The 18,450-nt window shown below is 37.8% G+C and overlaps 1 protein-coding gene and 1 pseudogene across 6 annotated transcripts in view; both read right to left on the bottom strand.

Moving 5' to 3' along the window:
* The window catches only part of LOC132673551 (protein Wnt-2b-like), a 35,886-nt pseudogene extending 31,130 nt beyond the window's left edge, over positions 1-4,756 (bottom strand).
* MAGI2 (membrane associated guanylate kinase, WW and PDZ domain containing 2) overlaps positions 1-18,450 on the bottom strand; it is a 1,340,829-nt gene that overhangs the window by 389,217 nt on the left and 933,162 nt on the right. The gene's annotated exons all lie outside the window — the stretch shown is intronic.

Below are 18,450 nucleotides of genomic sequence, written 5' to 3' on the forward strand. Positions count from 1 at the left end.
TTGAAAAAACATTTTGTGCTGTGGGGGAGTGGCTAGGATTGATGAGAAAGAACACATACATAGAAATTAAGAACATTCATGTAAATGTACATGTATATTCTACAGTTAGAATATTCTAGAGGGTAGATGTCATTTCAGAATGGTCTAAATACAATAATAAAATGATCTTAGATGTCTGAGTGAGATACTAATGTAAAAAGTGTTAAAAAGAAAGCCACAGGCCCAAAACGACTTAGACTGAGTCCCCAAACTGGGGCTTAATACCTAATCTAACTTCAGTTTCAACCTCTCACAGAAATGTAGTCTTATTTTCTGATCAGGGCCAATGAAGTAATCTGCCACTTGGGCCCCCACCATCCCCCAAAGGAAGATGTGGTCATCTGCGTGATAAGACCCTCTGTTCTTCCCATTAAGGGAAAGTGAACTTATGTGGAATAATCCTTTTCTTCTTTTAATAACTTTCTTGCCTGACCCTCTTTCCTATAAAGACCTTCCATTTTGTACAAGTCTTTGGAGCTCCCTTCTACTTCTTAGATGGGATACTGCCCAACTGATTCATAAATCATTTAATAAAGCCAATTAGATCTTTGAATTTTCTAGGTTGAAGGTTTTTTTTTTTTTAAACAAAAGTTAAATATTATTCCAGGAAGCTTATAACGATTGGAGAAAATATCTCTCTACTTCTGAATATATTTAGTTTTCAGATTTTAAGCTTTTTTTTTTCTGATGAAATTCATTAGTTCCTTCTTCTCTTATATTATGATAAAATAATATAAGATGATATATAAGAAATGATATAAAACTTTCCAACTTTCTGAAACACTTTTGAAGAGGGAAGCAGGCACAGATGTGCCCCTGAAGTGTTCTGATTGGTTTATTTCCTGAGATTCTCCACAATAGACCACCAGTCATTCAGGTCTTAACATCTTTTAGGCCTTAGTGTTCTCTGTGAAAACACAAATTCATGTGCTATAGTAAACAGCAATGTGTTCATAGTTGACACCTCAAATGAAATGGCTTGCCAGCCAAGACCACCCGTTGACAAAGTTCTCTCAGGTTCCATAGGAGATGTTACTCAGGAAAGGCAGGGAAAGGCAGAAATCCCAAAGAGAAGGCTCCACAAAGTTCAATATGCCAGACTTAACACTTTTGTCTAGGTTTGCTTGATCCCGCTCACCTGAGTCAGGTATATAGAGTCACAGCTTCTTTCTGCGCTGAATTTCCCTCTTGGAATCAGTGAGATATGTCCTTTTTTTTTTTTTTTTTTTTTTGGCAAAAGAAAATACTTATTTGATTTATGAATGCTTTTATTGCACCCCCTGCTGATTCAATGAACTTTTGATTAGTCTCCATGATTATTATTAATTTCATTTAGGGCAATATGTGCGTGAGTGTTTCAGTAATTATTTGAGACACTTGCAAACAGGAGGATTTTCAAAAGCAGACTGAGTAAAGGCAGATCACAGTTTGCCTGTTTTCTTTTTGACTTTCTTTAGATGCCAATAACTGCTAATTATAGAGAGCAAGGCAAGCAGTGGTTGGTAACTCACTTCTAAAATTCAATCTGGTTATAATATAGAAACAGACTGTTCCTTCTCAAAGGCTAAATGAAAGCAGTTCTATTTATTAGGTATTTCATTGGCTTTGCAAATCATATTAATAGTTTTACATTTAGGTGTTTAATCAAAAGGGTTTTTTTTTCAAGTTATTTTTACAAGTGGTCAGTCAAAGCAAGAAAAACAAAATCTTGAATGTGAAGGAACTGAAGCCAACATCTATCTTGTCAGTTCAGATGGAAGAATGAACACCAGAGGTCACATCACCCCCAGGCTGGCTGGACCAGCTGAGGAACACCTAGGCCCAGGCTCTAGGGATAGGAATGCTTGGTTATCATTCAAAGAAACCTATATGACAAGTCATTACTCAGCACTAATGAAATCTTAACATATAGAACACGGTTATTGTTTAGAGTTCAAATCTCGAGATTCACACTTCATGTAAGAGAGGAGGTTTAAAAATATAAATTGTGAATTTATTAAAATTAATATTAAGACATTACATCATCTTTCTCTGACACCTCACAAATTTGGCTGAATCCAGCTAAATAATGTGTGCATTTGTAGAAAAAATAATCCAGCATAAGGTCTCCAAAAAATGTCAGGTAGAAGTAGTTTCTCCTTTTGCCAAAAAAACTCTTATACTTGGCCTAACAAAAACAGAAGCATGATAATTTTGAAATTAATGAATGTTATTAACTCCTTTATTATTTAGATTGTAATAATAACAAGATTATACAATTAAAACATTTTTATATTCTAATTCTAGCCATATGCAAATAGAAGTAAACAAACCCCCCATATTTTATTTATTTATTTTTCTCTCCCATATTTCATTTCTAAGTCAGTGAAACCAAGTATAAGAGGGTTGTGTAATGATCACAGTTCTCAAGAATACAAGTTTGCTGTTGATTTCTTTGAATGTCCTGAAACACACATTTCTTCACTGTTCATTCATGTGATAATTATGCTTTGTAGATTTTTTTTTTAAAAGAACTATTAATATTCTGTATCTAATTAATAGATTGAGTGGTCAATTATCTTTGGTGCAACTACTCAGTATTCCTCAAATAGTAAAAATTTAGTGTGTAAACAGACAAAGTCTTCCAATTGCTACAACCATTTCCAGTATAGTCTGTTGGCCTCCTATTGATATTATTGTATTATAACATAGTTTAAAATATCCTATAATAAAATAGACTGAAAATTTATCTTACATTATGAAATAAAAAATAATCTATTTAATTTGCATATACAAAATACTAATTTCCATTTTATTAATGATATTAGCATGGTGGTAAATAGGAACATGCTGTAAAAAATATCTAATCCCAGAAAATACTAAAAAATTTCATTTCAGTGAGAAATTTTAACTCCTCCCCTAAGGCCATCCCTACTAAACAAACTAATTATGTAATAAAATAATGTGGTTGGTGTTTTATTTCCTTGTAATTCCCACGTTCACTCTTTAGTAAAGTTGCTTATGAATAATACAAAGATCTAAAGATAGAAGGAGGCCAAAATAAGGATTATTATTATAAAGCTATTAAAATCACAGATCTGCAATATATCTATGTCCTCCTTTTCTTTAACTATTCCAATATCAGCTTAACTGTCTAAATAAGTATTTTTAATCAACAGGATCAACGTCAGAAATCTTTTGCAGAGACAAATTTTTATTGTGTTTACTACTCCTCAATTGTATAACGTTTACCTTTCAAGCATGAAAGGACCACCCCTAATGTTGTATCCCAGGATTAGATGATTCAGTCAGTGCTTACCTTGCCAAATGCACCTTGGTTTTTACAGGTTTCAATTTATTTTCTTTTAACCTTCAAACTTGCAGACTGATCTTTTCTTTTATATATATATATATATATATATATATATATATATATATCTATCTCTTTTCTTTTATATATATATATATCTTTTCATATATATATATATATATATATATATATATATATATATATGTTTATTTATTTTTGAGAGAGACAGAGACAAAATGCAAAATGCGAGTGGGTTGGGGCAGAGAGAGGGAGGCACAGAATCCAAAGCAGGTTCCAGGCTCCGAGCTGTCTGTCAGCACAGAGCCTGATGCGGGGCTCAAACCCATGAGCTGTGAGATCATGACCGGAGCCGATGTCGGACGTTCAACCGACTGAGCCACCCAAGTGCCCCCAGACTGATCTTTTTATTGAGTAACTTTCCTATTCCTTTGGTAATTTAAAAAATGTTCCTCCTCTGAACTTTCTCCATTTATATTTAATCTGTCCCAATCAGAATAGCATAAAGTGGTCTCTTTCCATGAGAGCATCTCACAGTTTTGCAGTGAAATGTTTTCTGTCTTATTTTCAATCCTTTCTGGATGATACCAGGATTGACGGATTTTCTCAGCTGCTACAGCTCAACAGCGCAAGGTGTGAAAAAGCACAGAACAACTGTTTAAAAAGAGAGGTAAAGTTTCTTTTTCTTTTCCTGTTTAAAAAAAAATTCTTGTTCTTTTTATACCAGTTTTAAACCCAGAATACAAATGATTTAGACTCTATGCATACATTTTTCCTACAATGTAAAATGTGAAGATTTTCACTTGATTGGTTTCTAGTTGACCAATTAATTGGTCTTTACACTGTAGTTAGCCAATCACTGAATAAATGACGGGAGCATTTGTGTCACAGCTTTAGCTAGGTAAATATTATCATCAAATTATTATCATATCATAGGAGGAAAATACGGGTTAATACAAAATATTTCTCCCAGATGTCAGTTGCTTTAAGATACTGTCTACAATTAAAAAAAATATATATCTAGATTTAAAGACTGGACTGTGACAAGACCAAAAGCCTAAGTATTTAGCTCTTTAAAAGCTCAGAAAGTTCGGTTAAATCCATGTAGGCATTTTGTGCATTAGTAGAAAAAAAATACTAGGTCAGTGAAGAAGAGCAGAATTTGCCACCCCAAAATGCTTCTTTGGCATAAGGATTATGTCAGGCTGATTATTTTTAAGAATAACTGTAGGAAAAGAAAAGTTCTGAAAACCTAATAAAAGTTACCCAGTAAGAGACATTTACTTTTATAAAGGAAATCTCTATTTGTGTCTCTCTTTCTGTATCAGGAAGAGGAGGACGACAAAATCTCTAGAAACTCTTACCAATGGAAAAGGCAAAGGACTTAAATCTGCATAACAGCCTTACCATGTTCGCTGTGTCTTTCTTGTTACCTCCCCAAGCCCTTTCCTGGGCTTCCCTCCCCTCACCACTTATTCTTTTGTCTTGGGCCAGAGATGGTGTTTAAGATGGTGGCTTGAGGCATTTTGGGCAGTTAATCAGTCTTCCTGGGTATTTCCCATCTCTACAGGAGATATACATGCTATTAAACTTTGTTGTTTTTCCTATTAATCTATCTTTTATTACAGGATAATCTCAGCCAGGGACCTCGAAGGATAAAGGGAAAATTACATCAGAACTATGGTGTAGATTATGTTAACAAAGCAAATTATAAGAATTGTATGCTAGTGGGATTCTGGAAAATCACATAAAAAAGGTCTTATTATGGAAAGTCATATCCATATACTCAAACCTAATGGTTACAGAAAAGTTCGAGGGCACCAGGAAGACAAAAAATGCTTCCAGCTTTCAGAGAAGACATGGCAGATGGTTAGTGTAACTTACTACAAGTAAAGAGATGCATGGAAACAGAGGATAGATGTTCCATAGCTTGGGCAGCTGCATCTGGAAAAGGGACAAAAAACAAGTCAGGTCTTTCCTCTCTTTCATGGGAGGTGGAATGTTTCTCCATTTCCTTTTGGCAAGGGAATGAAAGAGGAGGGAAGGGACTCCTATATTGTCTCCTTCCTTCACATATAAGGAGAAACTGGGTTGCAGAGTAGGGCAATGAATGAGTCATTACAGACCAGAACCAAGAAAGATGGTGGGATATAAAAGGGTAAAAGCTTAAAAATCTTGGAGATGCAGAAAAATTCCTGAAACAAATGGAAGGAAAGATATATCAACTCTTGCAGGAAGAGGAAGAAACGAAAGTAAGAAAAGGCAAGAAAAACAATCTTTAAAGTACAAAGGAAATGTAAGGCTAGCTGGCTGAAAACTCACTCTCCCACCAAGAAGTTGCTGGCTATATTATGATTTTCACTAATTCCCTAGTGGTCCTGTGTCTCCTACCCCCAACTTGGACCTGCCTAAGACCTAAACTCAATCATCAGGTGCATCCAAAGTTTTAAAGCTTGAATTCTGGAGTCTGGCTTGGGTTTTCATCCAAACTCTGCAACTTTGCTACCTGTGTCATTTTGGATAATTTATTTATCTTTCTCTGCTTGCTTCCTGATCTAAAAAATGGGATAATTAAAGCCTCTAGCACATAGGCACTGTTATGAGAATTAAAATGAGATAATGTGGTAAGAAGTCTTGGCTGAGTTTCTGGCTTCTAATACATGCTAATAAAAGCCCGCCCATGTTATGTTCTTCGTCATACAGTTTAAGAAAAATTATTCCCCCCATACCTTGAATTCTTAGTGGTAGAGCTATTGGTTTGAAACTCAAGTTGTTAACCTCACTCTTAACTGCTCAGAAGGACACTGCTTTCCTACACCGAAGACCAAAGGAATTTCAGTTGTACCCGCCTCTCACCAGTGGACAGCTCTCTCTGCCAGTTTCCTCAAGATTTCCTTTTAGTCATCTCCAGCTGAGCCTATCCTGGTACATTCTGTGCTACTTTTAAAATTCTATAAGCCAAGAAAACAAAACACAAACAAGTGGCTTCACAAGCTGAGAACTGCAAAGCTGAAGTGCCAGGAACCCACACGCCTGCAGGCACTAAAGCTGCAAACACCACCTTGTTCTAAAGTTGTGCCCGAGGTCAGAGAGCCCCAAGAAACATTTCTGCTTCAGCCAGAAAGCATCCAGTGCTCATACATACCCTCAGATACTTAGGTGTGTTTGCTTCAACCAGCAGATTGAAAATCCAGAGCTCAGAAAACAAATAGCTCCTTGCTAAAGGCAAAATAAATTCCTTTTGGAAAGGGGACTTTCTCCTCATCTCTTTGCTGTGAAGATAGAGTTTACTTTCCTCTTGTCTAAAACTCCATCCGAGTTTGGTAAGTCCTATGGACAGATGTCAATATACTTTCCTTAGGAGTTTTGCACATTCTCAAAGCAGAGGACCAGGTGACATGGGAAGGAGAGGAATGCCATTTTGAACAAATCGTTCAAATAAACAGGTCCCCTGAGACTTTTTCTTTTTTTCAGGGAAAGATCCCTCACGTATATAAAGCTCATCAGTCTTTTTAATTCAAGAGGTTTCCTATTTTTAAAAAAAGTATACAGGTAAAGGAGCTGGCCCAGAATCAAGTTTATGTTAATACAAAGGGTCAGATGGTCAAGGGGCTGCATTTGCCTATTAAGCCCACTCAGGGTTAGAGAAGAAGACCCTGCTTTAGAAACAAGTCCTTCTGTAGGTTTCTGCCAGTGAGACAATAGTAACCAAATTAAACAATTCTTGAGAAAGCCAAGAGCAATGAAGTGAAAACCAATGAGGTGAAAGCCACTTGGATCGCTTCTGGATGAGGCTGCCAAATCAGTCACAGAGAACCTGAAGAGAGGAAATTTTAATGAGGAAAAAGTCCTTGCAACAGACCTTGGTCTTCAATCTCAGTTCCACCTGGGATCATCACCAGGCAAGTAGGTCGAGAGATTTACAAAATTTGAAGAGTTTGAGACTCCCTACATGGGAACTCAATCCAAGCTTTCATGAGTATGGTCAAACAAACAAAACCTTCAGAACAAACAAACAACAACAACACGAACCAAAAAAGTTTTCTGCTTATCCCCTTTTCAGTGTTTTCATCATTGGCTTTCACTATTTGATTTTTCAGTTGAACCCATCTGGCAGCACAGGTTGCTCTGTACATCCTACTTCTCTGCTAACAGACCCTGTCTACACGCAATGCTGCTGTTGAAGCTGACCATGTTCCCCTGACACTGCACCTCACAATTCCCAGCCACATCCCAGAGCTGGCCAATCCTCAAAGGCCACCCAGATGCCATTCAATTTTCAAATACCAATATTTGAGACATGCATGGGATCTACACATTTCAACTGGTTCATACCAGGGGGATGGAAATGGCTGTCAGTAACCTGTTATTATATTGGTGTGCCACAGGCATACAAAGATCCCAGCAGCTCTTGCCAGGGCTGATACCAGCAGAATCAGTGAAACAACAGGATTACACAAGAAAGGTGTTTGGGCAACAGCTTGGAGAACACAAATTTCCTATAATACTGAAAAACAATGTAACTTGATGCAAATGGTGCCAAGAGTGTTACTGCTCTGTGCCAGTGAGAACAGTCAGATGCTCATGGTATGTGGGGCAACCCACAAAGTATCATGGTTGCCTTTCAGCAGCTTAGTTGTCGGTTTCTACAATGCCTCCATCAGAGGAGAGGCAGATTTCAGATGATCAGGGGCTCCTTTGAATATACAACACACTCCTTTCAAAATGTAAAGTCACGCTCTTTCTATTTTTTACAAATTGACCTATAAAAGCGTTCTGGAATTCGGGGAAGAAATCAAGCAAAAGGAGCTGATATTTTGCTACAGTTTCTTTTCCCAGGGCATAACAGATTCTAAACAGAAAGCAACGGTACAAAGGAGGGCAAAGGCTGTTTACCTGAAAAGACACAGCTTGAAAATGAAGTTTGGCTTCCACTCACACACAGGAAATGTGCCCTGATATTTCATTCACCTTTTCACCCAGCCTCTGCACGCATGTCTTGACAGCAGATGGCAGTAATGGGTATATGATGTGACAATATCAGCACAAGGCAGCAATACTGGAGAAATGCATCGGCATAAATTCTATTACAAGTGGTTATTACAGCACTAATACTACATTTTAAGGAGATAATGGTGTGGCTTGCCCACTGCGTGTTCTCTTAGCATTTGTTTTACGTTCCCAAGTGACCTGTCATGGCCCACAACATTTACTATGGCATTAAAAAAAGAGCAGTTGTGAATGTTTGTAATTTGATAATGGGTAGAAAAAAGTCTGCAAATACAAGTTTTCGAGATGGTAATTCCAGCTTTCACCATCACTGACCTCATGAAAATTCCACCTTATGAAAATTCTTCTTCATAATTCATGAAAAGTTTCAGAACAGCAAATGAAGTAATAAAATGTCAAAAATGATCCAGGAGCAACATCAAAAACTGACAGTTTTGTTATTGGCTGCTATTTATGTCACTTGCAATGGCACTTTGTTTCCTTGATTCTTGGTGGCACTAGACATATGATACTATAAGACACAAGGTAATTGGTGAGAATAAAGCAAACAGATAACTAAATGACATTTTTTGAGATTCTCTGACATATATATTTCTCTTTATTCTGATAGACTCTGATAGGGATCCTTTTCTAAAAGCATAAACTCATTATTAAAAAGTTAATTAATGGGGCACGTGGGTGGTTCAGTCAGTTGAGCATCCAATTCTTGATTTTGGCTCAGGTCATGATCTCACAGTTCATAAGATTGAGCCCAGCATCAGGCTCTGTGCTGACAGCGTGGAGCCTGCTTGGGATTCTTTTTCTCTTCCTCTCTCTGCTCTGCCCCCACCCCCTCTCTAAAAATAAATAAATAAACTTTAAAAAAATAAATGAAAAGTGGATTCATGTTATATGTAAAAAGAAGCTTGTTCCTCTGATACCTTTACCAAATTCCTCTTTGTTCTGATATGACTGCACAGGAGTCTTTTTCTAAAAGAATAAACTAGTCGCACACACAAATAATTTAGGAATATGATTTTTTTTGTTTTAGAATTTATAATATGAATTAATTTTTTTAAGTGACTGGTTTACTCTTTAACATGCTCTACATCGTATCCCAAGTCAGCCAATAAAGGTTTAAGGTATAAACCTACAATGAGTTTCCTGGTTAAGTACTAATGCCTGCCAGAACATTATCACTAAGTAACCTCACCATAATATGGACAGAGACTAGCTCTGACATCCAGCCTTTGTATGCTGCATTCTCTTTGTGAGTATGCTATTCCATGGAGGAGATGCTAGAATTGGGGCCAAAGTCATGAAAACTCCGCTGCTGTCCTCTCTGTGATTTTGTACTACCTCCAAACCTGGGTTTGGTCTTTAATTTCTCTTCAAGAAACCAGAGCCAAGGAGCAGCTGGTACTGTTTACTCACTTGCTGCACCTGTAGTTCTGCTTTGCAAGGCATAGAAATGGATTTTCTCCATGAAACATGAATTTCTAGAGCTGGAGTTTGCCCCATCAGTCACGGGTCCACAATACATCAAAAGCAGGAAATGGGAAAATGGCAACATTAGTGGACTGTTTAGGCTCTTCTCCTTTGTTTGCCTTTAAATTAATCTCCTCCTGTTCATGACTCAGTGAGGAAAACATCTTCCTTTGAAGACGAATTAACTGAAAAGTGCATTGAGGGATTTCAGATTCATAACATAACCACCTTGAACCCTCTGCTCTTGGTGAACCTAAAGAATAGCCACAGGCAGACACTGCACATTCCTGGTTCCTCAATTTATGTCAAAATGGTTTCCCGAGCCTACCATTCCTAACTCCTACATGCAACTGGAAGCAGTTTGACCATTAGCACGGAGTTAAAAAAACAATGTTCTTGAATTTTTCATTCCTTGGGTGGGCCCTGATAATTTTAGGAGCTAAAGCTTGAATGTTGCCTAAGTCAGTCATTGTTCAAAAATCCCTTATTGAGCAGAGTCCTCAACAGTAAAGACTGTAGATACAGGAACTCTCCCTGCCGTCAAGAAGCTTATAGTTCAGCTAGAAAGATAAAGTCAGTGCACAAGTACTTAAAGTGGAGTGCCTAATTGTGTAACAATAATTTTATGTGAAGCTCTCCACAGACCTTCTTAAGGTTTCCTCTTGCTGGTTTGACATTACTATTCAACAATGTAATAAACTCCAGAGCTGTTCTACCCAGTAATGGGAGCCCAGCCACCAGTCACATGTAGCTATTGAGCACTTGATGTGTGGCTAGTGCCACAAGCTAGAAAGATGATATTTTGGATATGTTGAGTTAAATAAATATTATTACTAAATTAATTTAACCTGTTGATCTTTACCTTTTTTTATCAAAATATTTAGAGTTCCATGTATTGCTCCCATTATTTTCCTATCTGATATCGCTGTCCTGCTGTTTGACTCCCTGTATTCATATCCAGATAAAATTAAGACATATATAATTTCTTTCTTGTTCCTTCTATCATTCATCATTCATTCATTCATTCATTCATTCATTCATGGTAGGTGCTTTATTTCCCCCATTTTACAGATGAGGAAACTGAAGCAGGTAGAAAGGTATGAGGTGTGGTGTAGGATTTGAATTCAGGCACTCTGACTCACCTAGCACGTTCTACTCTAGTAATCCAGATGAGAAACCATGAGGGTCAGAACCAAATGAGGGGTGATGGGTTGGAAAAGAAAAGATGAACTAAAGTGATATCCTCAAGGCCATATGAACACAGCACAGTGACCAGTTTGTTGTATGGCATAAGGGAAATAGAGATAGAGCTGACTCCCAGATTCCTGGCTAAGAAGACAGTGCCACCAAACAAAATAAGAGACATGGAGAGAAGTATATATAAGTGAGATGATGAATTCAGTCAAATTGAAGCACCCGTGAGAAATCCAAGTGGAAATGTCTAATAGGCAGCTGTACATATAGATGTGGGCCTCAAAGGAGATATTTAGGTTGGGTATATTAATTCATTTTCATTTGTCTCCCCCTCAACTTCTCCCCATTACCCTCCAATAGCCTTTGCCTTTTGAATTACAAGGGAGCTTCATGGTTGAATGAAATATGGTTCCTGACTTAAACATTCAAACTTCTGCACAATGGGACTCCAAGCTCTCTACTAAGCTCTCTCCTCTGTGTAACACACACTTTGCCCCAGACAAACCGGATTACATATGTAACCTTGACATTAGTTGTGCTCTGTACACACTTGAAGATGGTGGTTTAAAGGGATCTGAGCTACCAATGACACCAAATGCTGGATCTAATGTTTTCTCTAAGATTTATAGGAATTTGTGGGGTAGTGGGAATAAAGAAGAAAATTCCACTATCAGAATCACTTCAATTATTAAAAACTTTCAATTGCCATAGACAAAGACAGTTCTTCCAGCCATTAACAGATGGTAATAGCAATTGCTCATGTGGGATCACTTTGGATTTATGCACAATTAGAGTTTTTTGTGGCCCGAGTGTTTTGTAACCAGAGGAGAGTCTGTGATGAGTTTATAGCTCTACTCACCTTCCTGCCACTGTGGTCTCTCTTTTATATTAACCAGTCATGGAAGTCAGCCCTCTTCCTTAGTTTCAAGGGGAAAAACCCCACAAAAACCCCAAACCAAAACCAAAACCCAATAGCAAAGTAAAACCAGACTAAATAAAAAAATATCACAAACACCTAAACCACACCCACATAAAACATTTGTTGGAAGAGATGAAATACAGAAGTCTGACGAGATGAGAGGAATTACAGCAGAAGAATGAAATAATTAACAATGCATGTTAGATAACTCTGGTTGCAGAAATTCCCTCAATTTTAGCTTTAGTCTCCTTTTCCAACCTTGACCTTTCTCTCCTCTTCCCTCATCCTCTCAGCAGCAAACCTCTGACCTCTCATTTTCTTAAGCAAATCTCTCTAGCCTCTACCCCACAGAAGTTTTAGGCCCCCTCCTACATACCTCTGCTCATCAAGATCCTCAGCTTGGGGTGCCTGGGTAGCTCAGTCGGTTAAGCATCTGACTCTTGGTTTCAGTTCAGGTCATGACTCATGGTTCATGAGTTCTAGCCCCATGTTGGGCTCTTCACTGTCAGCATGGAGGCTGCTTGGAATTCTGTGTCTCCCTTTCTCTCTACCCCTCCCCTCTCTGGCTTGGGCTCTCTCTTCCTCTCTCAAAATAAATAAATAAGCTAAAAAAAAAAAAAAAAGATCCTCTGCTAAAGGAAAGGAATCCTCCTGCCCTGGAAGGCAGATGTGCCCATGATCCTTGGTTACACAAATTCTTCTTCCCAAGTCTTTGCTTCTCCTCTGGTTCCTGTTAAACTCCTAATCAATTCAAGGCCCAATTCAGTTCACAGAAGCAGGACTCCTGCTCCCCTTCCCCATCCAAACACCTTCTCTCCACCACCCCCAGCTCTCACACTGCTACAGGAAACTTCATTCCTCTAGGTGGAGAGTTTCCAGCACTAACTTCATATACTCCCTATTTGACTGCATTTCATTTGAGGATGGGTTCTATCTATGTGGCTCACACTAATCATCTTCTTGGTACAAACTGGTTAAACTGACTTCCAAATCAGTACACACAGAAATGATTAATAAAAAACCTGATATATTCTTCTCTTATTTCATTTTGGGTAAACCTACACGGTAATCCTTAGAATGACCTTGTTTGGAAATGAAAACGGTGAATCAATAATTCTCCTGTAATCATATATTTGAAATCTCATCTACACCCTGTTATGCCTGGTAAGTGGATTTCAGATTTGCATGGGAAACATATTGTGCTTTGCCGTTGCATTTACCCAGTGGATTTGCTAATAATTTAGGAAGTTTAGCAAATATGATGCAGTGTAACTTGTAATACTTATTTGCTCTCTCAGCTGTGATTTTAATCCCCAAAATAACAAGCTCAGACAACAAATTATTGATATGCTTTGTGCTGTTTATCAATATTTACTTAGATTTATTTTGGAAAAAAAATCCAGAGGGGGGCTATTTAACATAATTGGGCATTAAACTGTTTGATTTGGTACTCACTATTTTTGAACATACATAATAAACACACGGAAGTTATTGATGCAAACCTGTTTGTTCCTGTCTACAATAGGAGATTAGAGAGGGTAGGGGTTTTTTTGCATTCAGGAAAAAGTAAGTTAGTTGAGATACAATTTGTTTTGCTTCTTTTATTTGAAAGCACATTTTAAATGAGCCAAATGGATATCATATGGTCTAACTGTCACTTGACTTGACATTTAAGGACAATACATGGTTTGCATCCTATTTTCAGTTACTATAGAGTGAGTGTATGACCCTGCATCTCCCTTCATGACAAATTCTCACTTTATGCAGCTTTAGGAAACTACTAAGCAGGGCTATGTTAACGAAAATAGATTAGTCACTTGAGCTCTGTAAAATGTGTTTGGGAAGAACATTTTTGAGAACATTTCCAAAATCCTTGTGGGCTTATTATGACAGATGAATAAAGATAAGAAGGCAGTGATAAGATTTACATTTGACAATAACAGGTGGGGGTAGTACTGGAGGAGCGGGGCTCTGTCTTGGGCTTGCAACAGCAGTAATAAGCAGTATCTGAAGTTCAAGATCCTGCTTCCAGGTTGGCACACCTGGTTTTTCTTCTTGCCTATAAGCATCACAAGAGCACAGTCCGATTTTTTTTTGTTTCACTCTTATATTCCTAGTCTCTAGAACAGTGCTGTAGTATAATAAGCCCACCAAATGTATTTTCTGAGTGAATGAAATCTAGTGGACTCATTCCTCCATTATTCTTTGATTATTCTTCTATTATAACTAATCCTGTATTATTAAAGCCATGTCACTAATTTTCCTCTTTTCTAGATACAAATCACCTGACTCTTCTACTCTTTATTCATCTGTCATAATAACCACACTGGGATTTCTAAAACATCCAATGATTTCTATCTATGTTTTTAACTAATCTGCATACTAGGACTATGCTTTCAAAAAAAAAAATTTGAGTGAATTTGAACCAGCTTTGGAGTAGAGACATCAAGGATGTCTCAAAGTTAGTGCCCTGCCCTTCAGTTTGACCAAACAGAGAATGTGACACACTGTTCTTCTCACCCTTTCCTTAGGAGGTGCACGTAGATGCACATAGAAGGGCTAGTGATGGGAAGAGAAGATTCTTCAGGGGAGATCTGCTTTTTATTTTGAAATAAAATTGGATACTATTGGAGATAGCACTGAATGGAGATGCTATTTACTTGAGCTATACTTTGAATGCATCCTCTTGAATGTTTTTGACTAAGGCCATTTAGGTGGGATTAAAAACTGCAGCTCACCTACTATTCTAGCTCCTGTCTTCCCAGGGAACTTCAAATTATACCTTTCTGTTCCAGTGCTGAGCTGCAGTCAGAACACTGAATGAAAATCATTGGCAAATGGGTGCAAATGTTAGTTTAGGAACTACGTAATCATTAATAACACATTTAGTTAGCTCTCCATACAGAGCCTTAAATCATAAGTGAAAACTGAAGAAACAAAGACTTTCAATTCTGGATCCCTTCTTAGTCTATCAGTAGGATCCTCACATTCACCAATGGGCCTAAGGCCACATGTTAAGAATCCCTTCTCTAGAGGAGGAAGAAATCCAAACTCATACCCAACAGTCTTTTCCTGTTGCTATGGCTGGGCAGAAAGAGGAAATAACACTTGTTATGTAATTATATTTATCATTAAGGATAAATGTTTCATTGGCCTAAAGATTTAGATTCATAAGATGAACTTATCAGCATTATTGTATTGGGGACTAGTGACGCCCCAAACAAAACCTGGTTAAATAAGGAATTAAAAATTGTTCCGTTAATATTCCTTATGCAATTTACTTGATATGTAGCATCTATCTCTTAAGATTTTAACTTCAGTCTTTCTACTATTCTATTTTTCTGGCTCTTCCTCAATTTACATACACACATATCTTAGTGTGTATATGTATGTATAGTATATCGTATATAGTATTATGCGTGTATATATATACTTTACAAAATTATTAGTGACCACGGTCATTCTCTCCTTCATCTTCCCTTCTGCTCTCATTGTCATCCTGGCTGCATATTTTTCCCGATCCAGCCTGGCTGTCAGAGCCCATCATATAAACTTCTCTTTCATAAATCTGCTTTTACTCCATGGTCATTCTATCCCACTCAGGTGGCAGAATTCACAACCATGGATCAATCTAAATGTTTAATCTTTAGATCTACCCCTGGTGACCCATCCTTAACACTGGTGAAAAATCACAGTTGCACAGACTAAGATCACTATATGTTTGTGGTATCAGACATCAACTTGGTTCTTAAAACTGCCCTGAAAACTCTATCTTGGGTTGGGATTCCTTGAAGCAATTCCCATGACAGGAATTCTTGCCCAGGATTTGTTGAGACAGTGCTCTCAGGAAAATGGGAGTGAGAAAAGCAGGATAGGGCAGAAGGGGAAACAAAAAGCTATACAATGCTGCCATTGTAAGTGGAAGGTCTGGGGCAGGCTTTTTGAACTCCCAGGCTAGTCAATCATAGATGTGGGCTGCTGCCTCCCACCCAGGGAGTGAGGGTGAGGCTAGGGGAGTAAAGGCTTAATCTCCTAGGTGAAGCCATTTTCAGCCTCCAGAAGGGAAGGGCTGAAGCCATGAGCAGCACCAGCACAGAATGGTTCTGGGCAAGTGCTACATCTTCACAGTTTCTTTAGTAAGCTTTCCCAATTATTCTTCATACAAGTACTCTAAACCTCTTTTTTTCCTCCCATCTCTGGCCCCATCATTTCCCTCATCACTCTCAGCCCAGAAACATACCTCTGTTTCCCCAGAAAATATAGAAGCCCAGTTTGGAGTCCTACAGTGGCTTCTCACTGCTCTTAGGAAAATGTCTAAATTCCCTTAATGTGATTTCAAGCCCAGACTAACCTGACCTTTTGCTACGTTAGTAGCTTCTACCTTACTCAAATCCTTCACTGCGTTAGCCATAACAAACCCCTTAAGTGCTTTGAAAGCACACATCAGACCATGTGCCCTCCTCTACTTAGAATTTTTATTTGATTTCAAAATGTTCAAATTATCAAGAATTATGTTTACATACTGTTTATTCACCATAATTCACACAAAGGTGACATTTATTGGTGATGATAACGATGTCAGATTTTTAAAGAAGGGACCCATGTGCTACATACCTGCTTGCTAGAGAATGTCTATTGGTTGGCTTAAATTTTCCATACGTACTTATAAAATACCTTGAGCTGACTGTGAAATTCTTGGCTCAAACGTTCTTTACCTCAGAATTTAGTAGACATTATCTAACTTCTGATATTGAGCATTGCTACCAAAAAGTATAAGGCTCACCTGCATTTATTCCTTACACATAAAATGCTTTTTAAAAAAAGCCTTAGATGTATATATGATTGTATATTTATGAAAATTATAGTAACTTATCAGGATTCACTTTGATGTTGATTATTTTACATCAGCTTTTCTGATGATCCCATATTTTCCAAGACCCAGATCCATTTATAAACTCACACTTGATAATTTCAGGAGAGTTTCCTACTATTTTATTTATTAATACATTTTCTTCTTTAGAAACATCAATTATGCATATGTGAGGTTTACCTTTTCTCTCTCATATATATCATCTTCTGTATACTCTTTTAAAATATTTATTTAAGGTATTTCTTTCTTCATGCCTATCTTCTCTGTTTCTTGATTTTTAAAAATCATGTTTATGCTCTTTTTGTTGCTTTTAATGTAACTTTTATATACTTAATACTTTTTTCTTGTTTCTTTCTTTCTCAACCCCTGCCAGTTTCTATTTCATGTTTTTTTGTCTTCGTCTTTTAATTTTTCTTTGAACTCTAATATGTATTTTTATTTTGTAAAACTTTTTAAATGTTTATTTATTTCTGAGAGAGAGAGAAAGAGAGAGAGAGAGGGAGTGGGGGAGGGACAGAGAGAGAGGGAGACACAGAATCTGAAGCAGGCTCCAGGCTCTGAGCTATCAGCACAGAGCCCGATGTGGGGCTTAGCTCACTAACCATGAGATCATGACCTGAGCTGAAGTCGGACCCTCAACTGACTGAGCCACCCAGGCTCCCCTCTAATATGTATTTAAATTTTTTTTTTTTTTTTACGAATCAGGTTTTCAGGGTGCCTGGGTAGCTCTGTCGGTTAAGTATTGGACTCTTGATTTCGGCTCAGGTCATGACCTCATGGTTCATGAGGTGGAGCCCCATGTGGGGCTCTGCACTGTCAGTGCTTGGGATTCTCTCTCTCCCTCTCTCTCTGCCCTTCCCCTGCTCACGTGTCCTCTCTCTTAAAATAAGTAAACATTTTTTTAAAAGTCATGTTTTTGTCCCAACAGAAAGCAGTTTAGAGTGCAAATAAGCTATATACACTCTTAAAGGCAAGTATGTGAAACAGAACTGAAGCAAAGATAAGCACAAAAACGGAAGACGCATTTAAACCCAAATATGCCAGCTATCACATGTAATAAATACAGAATAAAGGTTTCAGTTAGTAGTCAGGTTTTTTTTTTTTTTCGTTTGTGTGTGTGTGTGTGTGTGTGTGTGTGTGTGTGTGTGTGTGTGTTTTGAAAGGTAGACTGCCACGTGCAGCACCTCATTTGGATGTGTCTAAAGTGCTGTAGGCTTGACCACCCTATGTTCTCCTACAAATGGACCTTGAGACCTTGCATGGAGGTTCTAGTAGGGGAGAACAGCTACTTGTATACCCTTGAGAAAGAATGGCCCTTCCTCTGTTAGGGAAGGTCAACCTCTCTGACCAAGCACGTAGCATCAGGAAGGACGTACATGGAGCGGTGAGGGAGGAAGGAGACACCTGCCGAGCCAGCCACATCACTCGAATCAACCCTGGTGTTCAGTGGGGTGACAGATGTCATAGCCAGATCACCCTCACATCCAGTTGTCAGTAGTTTTGGGTGGGTTGAAAAATATCCTACAACATTCAGTTTACGAGTCATGCTTCTAAGATATGATGTTACACAAATAGATGAAGTAAAATTTGGAAAATATATACCTTATGATCATGAAATGAAAGCACACAAAAATGTGTGTTTGT

The sequence above is a fragment of the Panthera onca genome, chromosome A2, assembly GCF_046562875.1.
Source record: "Panthera onca isolate mPanOnc1 chromosome A2, mPanOnc1 haplotype 2, whole genome shotgun sequence".
Taxonomy (NCBI): domain Eukaryota; kingdom Metazoa; phylum Chordata; class Mammalia; order Carnivora; family Felidae; genus Panthera; species Panthera onca.